This window comes from Punica granatum, chromosome 2, assembly GCF_007655135.1.
Source record: "Punica granatum isolate Tunisia-2019 chromosome 2, ASM765513v2, whole genome shotgun sequence".
NCBI classification, from domain to species: Eukaryota; Viridiplantae; Streptophyta; class Magnoliopsida; order Myrtales; family Lythraceae; genus Punica; species Punica granatum.
The window spans coordinates 25531166-25542308 of NC_045128.1; positions in this window are offsets into that span (position 1 = coordinate 25531166).

Genomic DNA, 11143 nt, shown 5'->3' on the forward strand with positions numbered 1-11143 from the left:
GTTGATCTACAGCTACATTGCCCTTGACTCGGTTAAGCTACATCCAGTTACTGAGAGTGCCTTCCTCAGCATGTTCAAATCCACTAAAGAGTCTAAAGCTTGAAAATGATATCAAAGTGGGTTGGTTCAAGCGGTTCGACTCTTATTTTTCTTAAACAAGGTTTCGAGTTCAAGTCCTGTAAATGGAGAAAATCTACGCTAGGAGAGCTTTAACCCTTAATGGGCTGACTCGACTCGACTGGATTAGCTGGAGCTCAACTAGACTTCCAGTTACCGGGGTTCACACTAAGACCAAAAAAAAAAAAAACTTGAACATGATGTTTTTGGAGCATTATTCACTTCTTTCATATAAAAAGAGCATTATTCAGTAATTTCCTATATGCAAATTGGTTCTTATTTTTTACAATTTTCTAGCCACTTGTGTGCCCTTAGAACCCGCTTGGAATCATTTCTTTTGTAAAAATTGACTTCAATTAAGTTCAGTTTGGCTCATTTCATTAATTGAGCTCTGGTCATGTCTGGTAATTATGATCCGGTCGGTTTAAGTTCCAATATATATCTTGCATTTTTATATACATTCTTATCTATCTATCTATCTATATGTTGGGGGACAGGGTTTCGAGCTCCAATCCGATACAGCCTGTAAGGTCAAGTGACCCGAGCGAGGCCCAACAAGGCCCAATCCGGTTACTCACGAGATAGGTCCTGTCCTCCCAGCGAGGCCTATTAGCGAGGTCACGAGCAAAGGAATTTCCTACAATGACAAGACAAAACTTCCTAGTATATCAAGGTATGTGATACGAAAATATACCAAATATCTTGTCATGGTGGTAACGTATTCTATCTCTAAGCCCTCTATTAATACATGCACTTTACATTTTTTTAGGGTTGATCAAAAATTCATCACTTTTCCCATATTCACGGCACACATTGACTTGAGCGTCGAAGAGGGAAATTGGGCACCACTCCCGATCCCCCCTTGTGCAGGTATTTGAGACTAAACATGGGCTATGAATCCAGTTTCTTCATCAACAAGACGCATGTGAATCACTCGTGGTTTGGACCCAAACTTTGTTGTCCTAACATTGGCGTCATCTGTGAAAAACGACATGTAACGCTAGTTTTTTCTCGGTTTTACATTCCAGAGCTTAGCAGGATGGTTTTCACTTGAAGTTAGGTTAAATCCTGTTGAGATATGTTGTCCCACATCGAAAAATTAAAAAAGAAACCACAAGCTTATATGAGGCTTGGGTCCAATAACCTATCAGTTTAAGCTTTTGGGTTGCAGATGAGCGCAAGTCCGTGTAGGCCAAAGTGGGTATTTTACATGGTATCAGAACGGGTTATGCTTCCGCGCGCTCATGTGGTCTCTTTGAAATCTGAGTGCGGAGAGAAACCCGCCTCATCTTAGTCCGGCCCAAGCGTGGCCTTATTATCAATTGTCGTCCCCCCTCCTCCCGAGCATGGAAGTCTAGTCCCGGCTCATAGTTAGTTCTTGAGGGCGGGTTGTTCTAGTCCACGTGGCACGTGTAGGTGAATGTCAAAGCCACACGTTGCCAAGTGAGGGTGGGTGTTGAGCGTAAAAAATCCCACACGGAAAAATTAAGAAAAATCCAATGGGTTTATAGGAGATTGGGTACTACAATCTATCAGCTCGAGCTTTTGGGTTGGAGATGGGCCTAATCTCTTATTGGCCCAGTAGAATTTTACATGGTATCAGAGGGGGTTATGCTTCCGCGCGCTCATGTGGGCTCACACCACGCCAGATTCGATTTCGAGGTAGCCAAGAGTGCGCCTCATGTTAATTAGGCCCAAGAGTGGTCCGGTCCAATTCCGAGGTAGCTAAAGGTGCACCTCTAGTTAGGCCCGAGTGTGGAGCTCAAGGCTAGTTTGGTATTTGTCCCCCCTTGCTCGAGCACGGAAGAGGATGCCCGGCTCGGGTTAGTTGTTAAGGGCGGGTGTTTAAGGCACGTGGCACGTGTTGGACCACACGTTGCCATGTGAGGGCGGGTGTTGAGATATATTGTCCCACATCGAAAAATTAAGAAAGAAACAACAAGCTTATATGAAGCTTGGGTCCAGTAACCTATCAGTTTAAGCTTTTGGGTTGCAGATGAGCTCAAGTCCGTGTAGGTTCAAGTGGGTATTTTACAATTCCGCACGTAACTGTCCCGGTGCTGGGGGTTCTGTCCACAATTCTTATGCATAGTTGCCCCCCCCAGCAACCACGGTAAAAAACCCCCCGCTGATCACCAAGCCTCAAGCAACGACGATCTACCTCGTCAATAGTTGGCGGACGACTCCCATCCTCCACCACTTGCCATTGCCTCGCTTGAAAGAGATTCTCAGGCTGAAAAAGAGTTGCTGGAGGCCCTCCCAACGGAGACGAGGGATCAGGTATGGGCCACCCTTCACCAATACAAGAAGATGGCTCTGAAGAATGCCCTTGGTGCCCCGTGGGGCTCCTAAAGTAGCACAAAGGGCCCTAGGCTCAATTAGAGTGAGGGGAATCGTCCAAGAAGTTCTAGAAGGACAAGAAGAAGAATGAAGGCCCGCGTCTAGAAGGACCATCGCTCCGCAAGGAAGACTGTGCTATTTCCTTAAAGGTGGAGATGACAGTTGAGGAGCTTAACAAGCTTAAAAAGAACGAGTCGCGGAGAACGAGAAGAAGAAGCAAGACATTGTGCTCTTTCATTTGGACGACAAGAGTCCCCTAGCGAAGGAAATCCTCTCCACCACTGTATTGCGAAGGTTCACTTTTCCCCATATAACCTCCTATGACGGCAAGTCCGACCCGAATGACCACATTGGCAGGCACGCTACCTCGCTGTTGGGAAGGCCTTTTGATGAGAGGGTAAAGTGTTTGGTCTTCCTAGGGACTTTGACTAGGTTAGCAGAAGAGTGATTCAATTCACTCCCCACGAGGTCCATTTCTAGTTTCGATCGCCTATGGGAGTTATTCGTTCAGAGGTTTGCGGACAACCAGAGAATACGCAAAAATGTGAACTACCTGTTCAATATAGAGCAGAGAGATGTGAACTACTTGGTATGAGTGCTACTTCAGAGTGGTTGGAGAGGTACCAGAGGTCACCGTGCGCGAATCCATATATGCATTCTAAAGAGGATGCAGGCAAGGAGATTTTAAGAAGGACTTCATCGTACACCCTGCTCAAGGCTTGGGCGACCTCTCTGCGAGGGCCAAGAGATATATGACCCTCGAGGAGTCGCTGACCACATAAAAGAAGGGTAAGGATCGGCCAGAGGAAAAGAGAAAGGACAGGGACGAAAGACGCCAAGGGAAACGTCTGGAGCAATTCACTCTCATTGCCCCTCAATCGCTCGTTTTTCATGAAAGGCGCAAATCTAGGCAATGATTTGTCCAGCTATTGTGAATACCACAAGGCATATGGTCATGACATTGACAAATGCTAGCAGCCGATGTCCAAAATTGAGAAGCTAATCCAGCAAGGGCACTTGAAGAAGTTTGTTTGAGGTGGAGGTTATGACATAAGCCCTCTGCGAAGGTCCTTTCCCAAGAAGTTGGGGGACTATGATTCAAAAAGGGAGTCCAGCGAAGGGGATAGGCCTTGAGAGCATTGACATTACAACCACAATGACTCTCGAAAAGATCGCCATGAATTAGGAGGGTCTCGGAAGGAGCGCACCCCCCAGGGGGTCATCCATGTGATATTTGAGGGAGAGACTTCTGGAGGAGCATCTAATAGCACTACGAAGAGTGTATTCCCGATATTTGAAGTCTTTGGAAGCATCCTCAACACGGAAGCTGGACAAGGACAGAGGACTCGAGGATCCAATCCTTAGCTTCAATGAGAAGGACTCAAAGCATGTACTCCATCCCCATGATGACGCGCTTGTGCTATCAACCCAGGTTAGGGCTTACTTGGATTGGCCCCCTATCCGCTGTTGGATCAATGCCAATTTAATGGTGCGCAGACGCTTGAAGTGTGCTTGTGGTAGGGTATGTTCCGCAAGCCATTGAGTGACAAGTGTCAGTAACTTCGTCGACCATGCGCATCGCACGTGCCTGAGTAGGGGGGCAATGTTGGGGACAAGATTTCAAGCTTCCGACCCGATACGGCCCTTAAGGTCTAGCGACCCGAGCGAGGCCCAACGAGCCCTAATCTAGTTACTCAATAGACAAGTCCAATCCTTCTAGTGAGGCTCACTCGCGAGGCTCGCTAGCGAAGGCCTGTCAGCAAGAGATACAATAAGGAATTTCTTACAACGACAAGATACACTTCTTAATATATCGAGGTATGTGATACGAAAATATACCGAATATCTCATCATGATGGTAACGTAATCTATCTCTAAGCTCTCTATAAATACATGCACTTTACATGTTTTTAGAATTCATCAACAATTCATCACTTTATTTTCATATTCACGGCTCACACTAACTTGATCATTGGGGAAATTGGGCACCGCACCCGATCTCTCCTTGTCCAGATATTCGAGGCTAAATGTGGACTGTGGATCCAGTTTTTTCATCAACGAGACACATGTGAATCACCTCTGGTTTGGACCCGAATTTCATGTCCTAACACTATCTATCTATATTACAAATGGAAAGGGAAAGATAATTGGGTAACATTTAGAATCCAAAAAATACGCATGACAACATAAGAGGTCGCAGCGTTGACCCTGCAGCAAAGATTAGCGCGGGTGTGGTTGAGTACGACTTGTCTTCCCAGAGCATGAGAGGTGGTAGGGTCGGTCCCACCCTGAAGCAAAAAAACCATTTGGAGGCCACCCCCGACGTGTTCTATCGTACAGGTTATGTACCCGATCCCCTAGGAGGTTGGGATGTCTGTGATCCTCCCAGGATTACACCTGGATCATCAAGAAAAGAACGTGCATGTATATTATTTAAAAATTATAAAAATAATAATATTTTAAGGGGGGGGGGGGGGGGGGGGTGGGTGGTGGGGGGGGGAACCACGCGTAGCTCAGTTAGGGTCTAGTACCTATTAGATTCTAAACAATCAAATTCAATTGAATTCGAGTTAGAAGAATTGAATTATAGTATAGGAATTCCAATCGAGCTAAACTCTTAATTAAGGAGTATTTGTAGCTATATTTAACATTTTTGGCAATGTGATTTATATCTCATATCTAATACACTTCTACTGAAAAATGGGTGAGTTCTGTAACATTCAACTTTTTATAATTGCCCATGGCAAAATAAAATCATGAAATGAGAGGAGAGAGGAGAATGTTGAGGGCAATGAGGTTCTAGTGGGTAGTTTCTTAACAGTTTTACTAATGTAACCCCTAATGACTGGCTCTTATTTATTGAAATATATTTAATAAGGGCAATTTGGAAAAGGAAAATTGAAACCAAAATAGTATAGAAGTATAGATACCGATATCTACACATTTGTTGCGTGCAATAGACATTATAATACAGTGGAGGAATAAATAGTCTCGTTTATTATGTCTATTTCCGTCGTCAACTGCAAAGCTAGTGAAAATGAATCTTACCGTGGAGACTAATGGTGTTAGTCTTTGAGGTTAAATAAGACATATGAAGCAATTCGAGAAGCTGCACGTGAAAATAAGTTTTCACGGGCAGTGAACGATGTATAAATTATTATATATAGATATGTGAAAAATTCGAACTTAATATTAATGAATAAATTATGCCTAGCGGTGAAATTTCCTAAGATATATATATATATATATACATATATATATATATGACTAAATACTAGTAGAACTGGAACAAAATGTTACGATCTATTTAACCAAACCGGGCACGAATACACACTCGATCCTATTAGAAAACGATACCGAAAATATAATGGAAGTGGAATAAACGATAAATTAAAATTTCAATAATTCATACCTTCAGGATCGACATTCAAAATCTTATTCCGGATGCATGGTATCGCTTTGCCACGATTAAAGAATGCTAACTTGACAATCCTATTAGGGTTTATTGAAGAATAATTCGTTCCTAAAATCCCCACAAGACTGCCAAGTAATTACTTTCTTGAATAATCGTTTGAAGCCGCCCAAGTGCTCGGCCTCTAGTTCATCCACATCAATGCGTTTTTGCCAAGAGTTATTCCTCCTTGACTCGAATAAGTCTCCACGGATCGCCCACATGGTCGGATTACGCTCTCGAGTAAAAGTAGAACGAGCGGTGGACTCCACGTGTAAAATATCCATTGGGCCTATAAGCGATTGGACACATCTCTAACCCAAAAGCTCGAGTTAATAGATTGTGGTACCTAATCTCTTATAAACCTATTAGATTCTTCTTAATTTTTCCGTGTGAGATTTTTTACTCTTAACACCCGCCCTCACATGGCAACGTGTGGCTTTGACATTCACCTACACGTGCCACATGGACTAGAACAACCCGCCCTTAAGAACTAACTACGAGCTGAGACTGGACTTCCGTGCTCGGGAGGAGAGGGAGACGACAATTGACAATGAGGCCACGCTTGGGCCGGACTAATATGAGGCGGGTTTTTTTTTTCCGCACTCAGATTCAAAGAGACCACGAGTTTCACACTCGAGCCAAACACGAGCGCACTTCGGCTGTATCGACAAAGAGTCTTTTCAAATAGCGTGATGTAAACCCACACACATGTGCGCGGAAGCATAACCCGCTTTGATACCATGAAAAATATCCATTAGGCCTATAAGCGATTAGACACATCTCTAACCCAAAAGTTCGAGCTAATAGATTGTGCAACTGGTGACCAAGGAAGAAACAATTTCTTTCATTCCGCCGTGAGCAAGAGATGGACACGACCATCCATTTTCACCCGTGCACCTCCCCTCTAATTTTCTCTCATGACCGTGAATTTCTCCACAGATTCTGCCATCCATATATTTGTATCACACACATATCTAATATATATATCTATACAAATTTGCCTATTAGCCGTTAGGGTTATTTGGCAATTATAATTAATTCACAATTAATTATAATTTGCAAATAAGTCCTCATGACTTAGATAGTTTTTAAAACCATGAGTGAATTATCTCATAACTCACATTGGTATAAAAAGAGAAAAATCATAATGCACTTACTAATATATAGATATTCTATATATAGTAACTTTCAATTTACGAACACTATTATATCAAATATAATAATTCCTTAAACAAGTCCACCTCAACATTAGATTTCACTTTGGGATGTGCTAGCACCCTTGCAACTATATTGCAAGTCTAATCGATAATTGATTGCTAATTAACTGTTTTAATTAGAATCAATTAGTTCTTGAATCACTAAATGACAATGAGAATATAATGTCAACCAACTTGACATTATCAGAAACTCCTTTCTACAATTCAAAAGCATAATTTCCAAAATACCCTTGGCTCCCAAAGATCATAAGCCACGCCTAGCAACATATCATGATAATCCAAATAGTGACAAATGTGCGGTTAGGACATTATGATGTACCAATGACCATATATGCCATTCACTCGAATCCCTTCATTGCAGATCCCGATCTAGTTAGGATCATGGTTGTGCGCACCCGAATTTTGTCTCGTCGGGGTACGCATGCGCGCGCCTAAATGCAACGCGGCTTGGGAGTGTCCACCTTCCCGGGGATGCGCGACGGACGCACGTGAGAAGGAGTCGCCACTTGCCATTTTACGACCCGAAAGTCGAGGGCCGGCAAGTTACTCGGGTCTAGGGGTATGGGATACACCTAGTATGTTAAGGCAATGGTCTGTACGAAACCAGAAATTCCAACTTCGGGGGTTCTATTACGTGTGGGCCTATATCCCACACGCCCTTTCGGTACTCTAACTTACTAGGCTTGCCATTTTATTTATTTACTGCATGATTAAGTTTCGCTCATCTTACGCGTTTTGACACTGTAAATTCGAAGAAACACTCTGACCATCTACTCTCCGACCGGGATTTTACATGAATATATGTATAATATAAAACCTTACATTGTTCTCTAAAATAAATAAAGACAAGCTATAATGACTAAATCCCGGTCGGTTCGCATTTGGCCATGATTTCACTCATGCTCACCGTATAATTTGGAAAAGACCGAAAATTAAATTAAATGCGCACTCGGTGTATGGGGGTATTGGATCCCGTGATCGACGGTTATGAGCGTTGGACCCAGTGTGAATCGAGTCCTAAAGGATCGGGCCTGATCCGTATAACAATCAAGTGCAAAAGATGTAACAAGCAAGCTCAACTAAACAATCAATGGGGTTTTGTTATCGCCGAATTTACGTGAATTAACTGATTATTAACCGGGGTATATTGGCATACAAATCCTACCTTAAAACAAACAAAAGGGTGATGGATAGGGCATGTAGCATTCAGCATTATTTAAACGGACCCAACAGACGTGATGTCCATAGTCAAGTCTCGAATGTGTGGGTTGTTTTTAGATTATTCTGTATCGTGACAATATGGCTTTTACAAATTAAGAGTGTTTTTCACCTTAAAAACCAAAACCTAACCCTCTATTTGACTATTTGACCGTGTTTGATTAAGCCGAGTTTGAGATTAATCCGTTTTCCCATGTTTTAACCCGTTCTAAACACAAACCTACACTAGGATTATGGCAGGACAAGAACCGGTAATCATACCCTTGAATCGGTAAATATGTGTGTGCATAAAAATCAAGATTACGCTGTACGTATCTCGGTGCTTTAGAAATTGTGAATTTTGAAAAGGGCATGACTAACAGTTCTTGGACTGTCGACGCGATTATAAATTATTAATCAATTCGTGCAATCCATTTAAAGAAATCAAGTGATTTAATTTAGCCAAATTTAACGTCCCGATTACCCCGTCTGTAGCATTTTAGGTTAATTAGAAACTTGCCGAATGCTTTAGTCTACGGATTTCGAACCGTCGAGATGGCCATTAGTTTACCGCCCGATAAACTCTAATTTCCGATATGCTCACATAATTACAAAATTGAAATATTTAAATGGGGTACATGCATTGTCGGTGGGTGATCCAAGTAGAAAAGGGCAGGATATTTTAGAAAATGTCCAGGGGACTGAATTAAACGATTTTAAAAGAGCAGGGACTGATTTGAAAATTCTAAAAAATTTGGGACTGATCTGAAAATTCTAAAAGATTGGGGACTGATTTGAAAATTCTAAAAAATGGGGACTGTGTAAAAAATTACTGAAAGTGTCCTAGGGCCTATTTGAAATGAATTTGAAAATTGGGACTGATCTGAAAATAAAAAAAATGGCCCCAGGACTAAACTGAAACAACTTGGAAAGTTTTTTTGGGATGTTTGAAAAATTCTGGGAATTCCAGGACTGATTGGGAGATAGTAAAATGACTGGGACTGGATTGAAAAGAAATTTTGAAGTTCGGGGCAGACCTGAAAAGGGTGAAAAATGGCCCAGGGACTAAACTGAAACAACTTGGAAAGTCTTTTGGGACGCTTGAGAAATTCTGGAAAATCCAAGGACTGATTGAAAAATAATAAAATATCCGGGACTTGGTTGAAAATAAATTTTAGGGTTCGGGGCAGATCTGAAAAAAATAAAATGAGTCCTCTGGACAGAAATGTAATAAAATGGAAAGTTCATAAAATCGAGTTCGGGACAAATCCGATCACCCACGCGACCCAAGAACACTCAATTCACATTATATCCAATTAAGCAAGCAATAATATTCAGGAAATGAGCCCTAATTATGCCACTAAGTTGAGAATTTACCTAGTTCGGAAAGTTGAAGGGCTTCTCTGTAAAAATAAAAAAAAATCGCCGGATGAATCGGACCAAATCGGATCGGACCGGATCGGATCGGACCGGACCGCCCGAAGGAAAACCGCCCGAAGAGCGCTGGGCCGGACTGGGGAACCTTGGGCCTGAATGGGCCGAGCCTGCAAAGGAAGAGAAATGGGCCGAGGCCCGTTAGCCGAAGGGCGGCCGGGATCGGGAGGAAAGCGGCGGCGACGGGCTGGGGCCGGCGGTTCTCGCCCCCTGGACGCCTCGACGACGGCCGGAATGGACGTGGGGGATAGCTCTGGGCGCCGCCGATGCTTCGCAGTGGTCGATCGGGACCTCACCGGCGCTTAATCAGTCGGAATCGGGGGGAAAAGGTTACGGTTTTCCGGCGGAAGCTCCGAAACTCCGATTTCAAAATCCGCCAAATCGAGAGCCAATTTTCTGATTTCGTTTGCTGGGTCCTGTTCCTCCCCACCCGAATTGTATTTCTGTCCATTTAATTGCGATTCCATTCCCTTTTCCGTTAAGATTTCGGCCGATTTGGCCGAAAATCGCGAAAATCGCGATTTGGGCGTTCTGGGCCAGCGGGAATCGCGGGCAGCCGGCGAGAGCTGCCCGGCCCCTGCCCGGCCTGCCCGAACTGCCCGAATCGCTCTTTTTTTTTTTTTTTTTCAAATTAGGGCCGGCGAGTCACGGGTAGCCGGTCAACGCTGCCCGGCCTTGCCCGGCCCTGCCCGAGATTTTTCTTTTCTTTCCTTCTTTTTTTTTTCTTTCCTCTTTCTTATTTATTTATTTATTTATTTTTATTATTATTAATTAATTAATTAATTAATATATTTTTTTTAAAAAAAAGTTGATAAATAGAAAAATGACAATTTTACCCCCCCTGGAGCCGATGGACCGAAATTGGGTGCTGACAATGGTTAATGTCAAACTTTATAGCCGGCCAAATGGAACCTTTGAGCTTCCATTTATAGATCAACAGAACTTAAACTAGAAACTCTTTTCTATTTTATTTAAGTCCATCCACCTTGGCCAAAGATTTCCTGATCAAGAACAAAACCCATAAGATCTTTCCTCCTTTACTCAAGTCAATGAATCCCATCTCAACTGAACATCTACCTCCATACACAACTAACTAGGACCACTATCTATCGAATATCCATGCTTAGCACAAGTATATAAGCACGAGCAAATCCTAATTATTCATGCATGAGATAATCGTGCCATCTCAGTTCTAAGGACTACATGCACTAATACGGTCCAAATAATATTCATTAGCAACAGTAAAGTACCACGAGAATATTATTTGCGTGTCACAGTTCGACTCATTTATTTCTATAAGTGTCCACAAATCCGTCTCGATATCAGATACCGAATCGCATGAGACTCACTACTCCATCTTCATCAGCATCTCTATACTAATCAT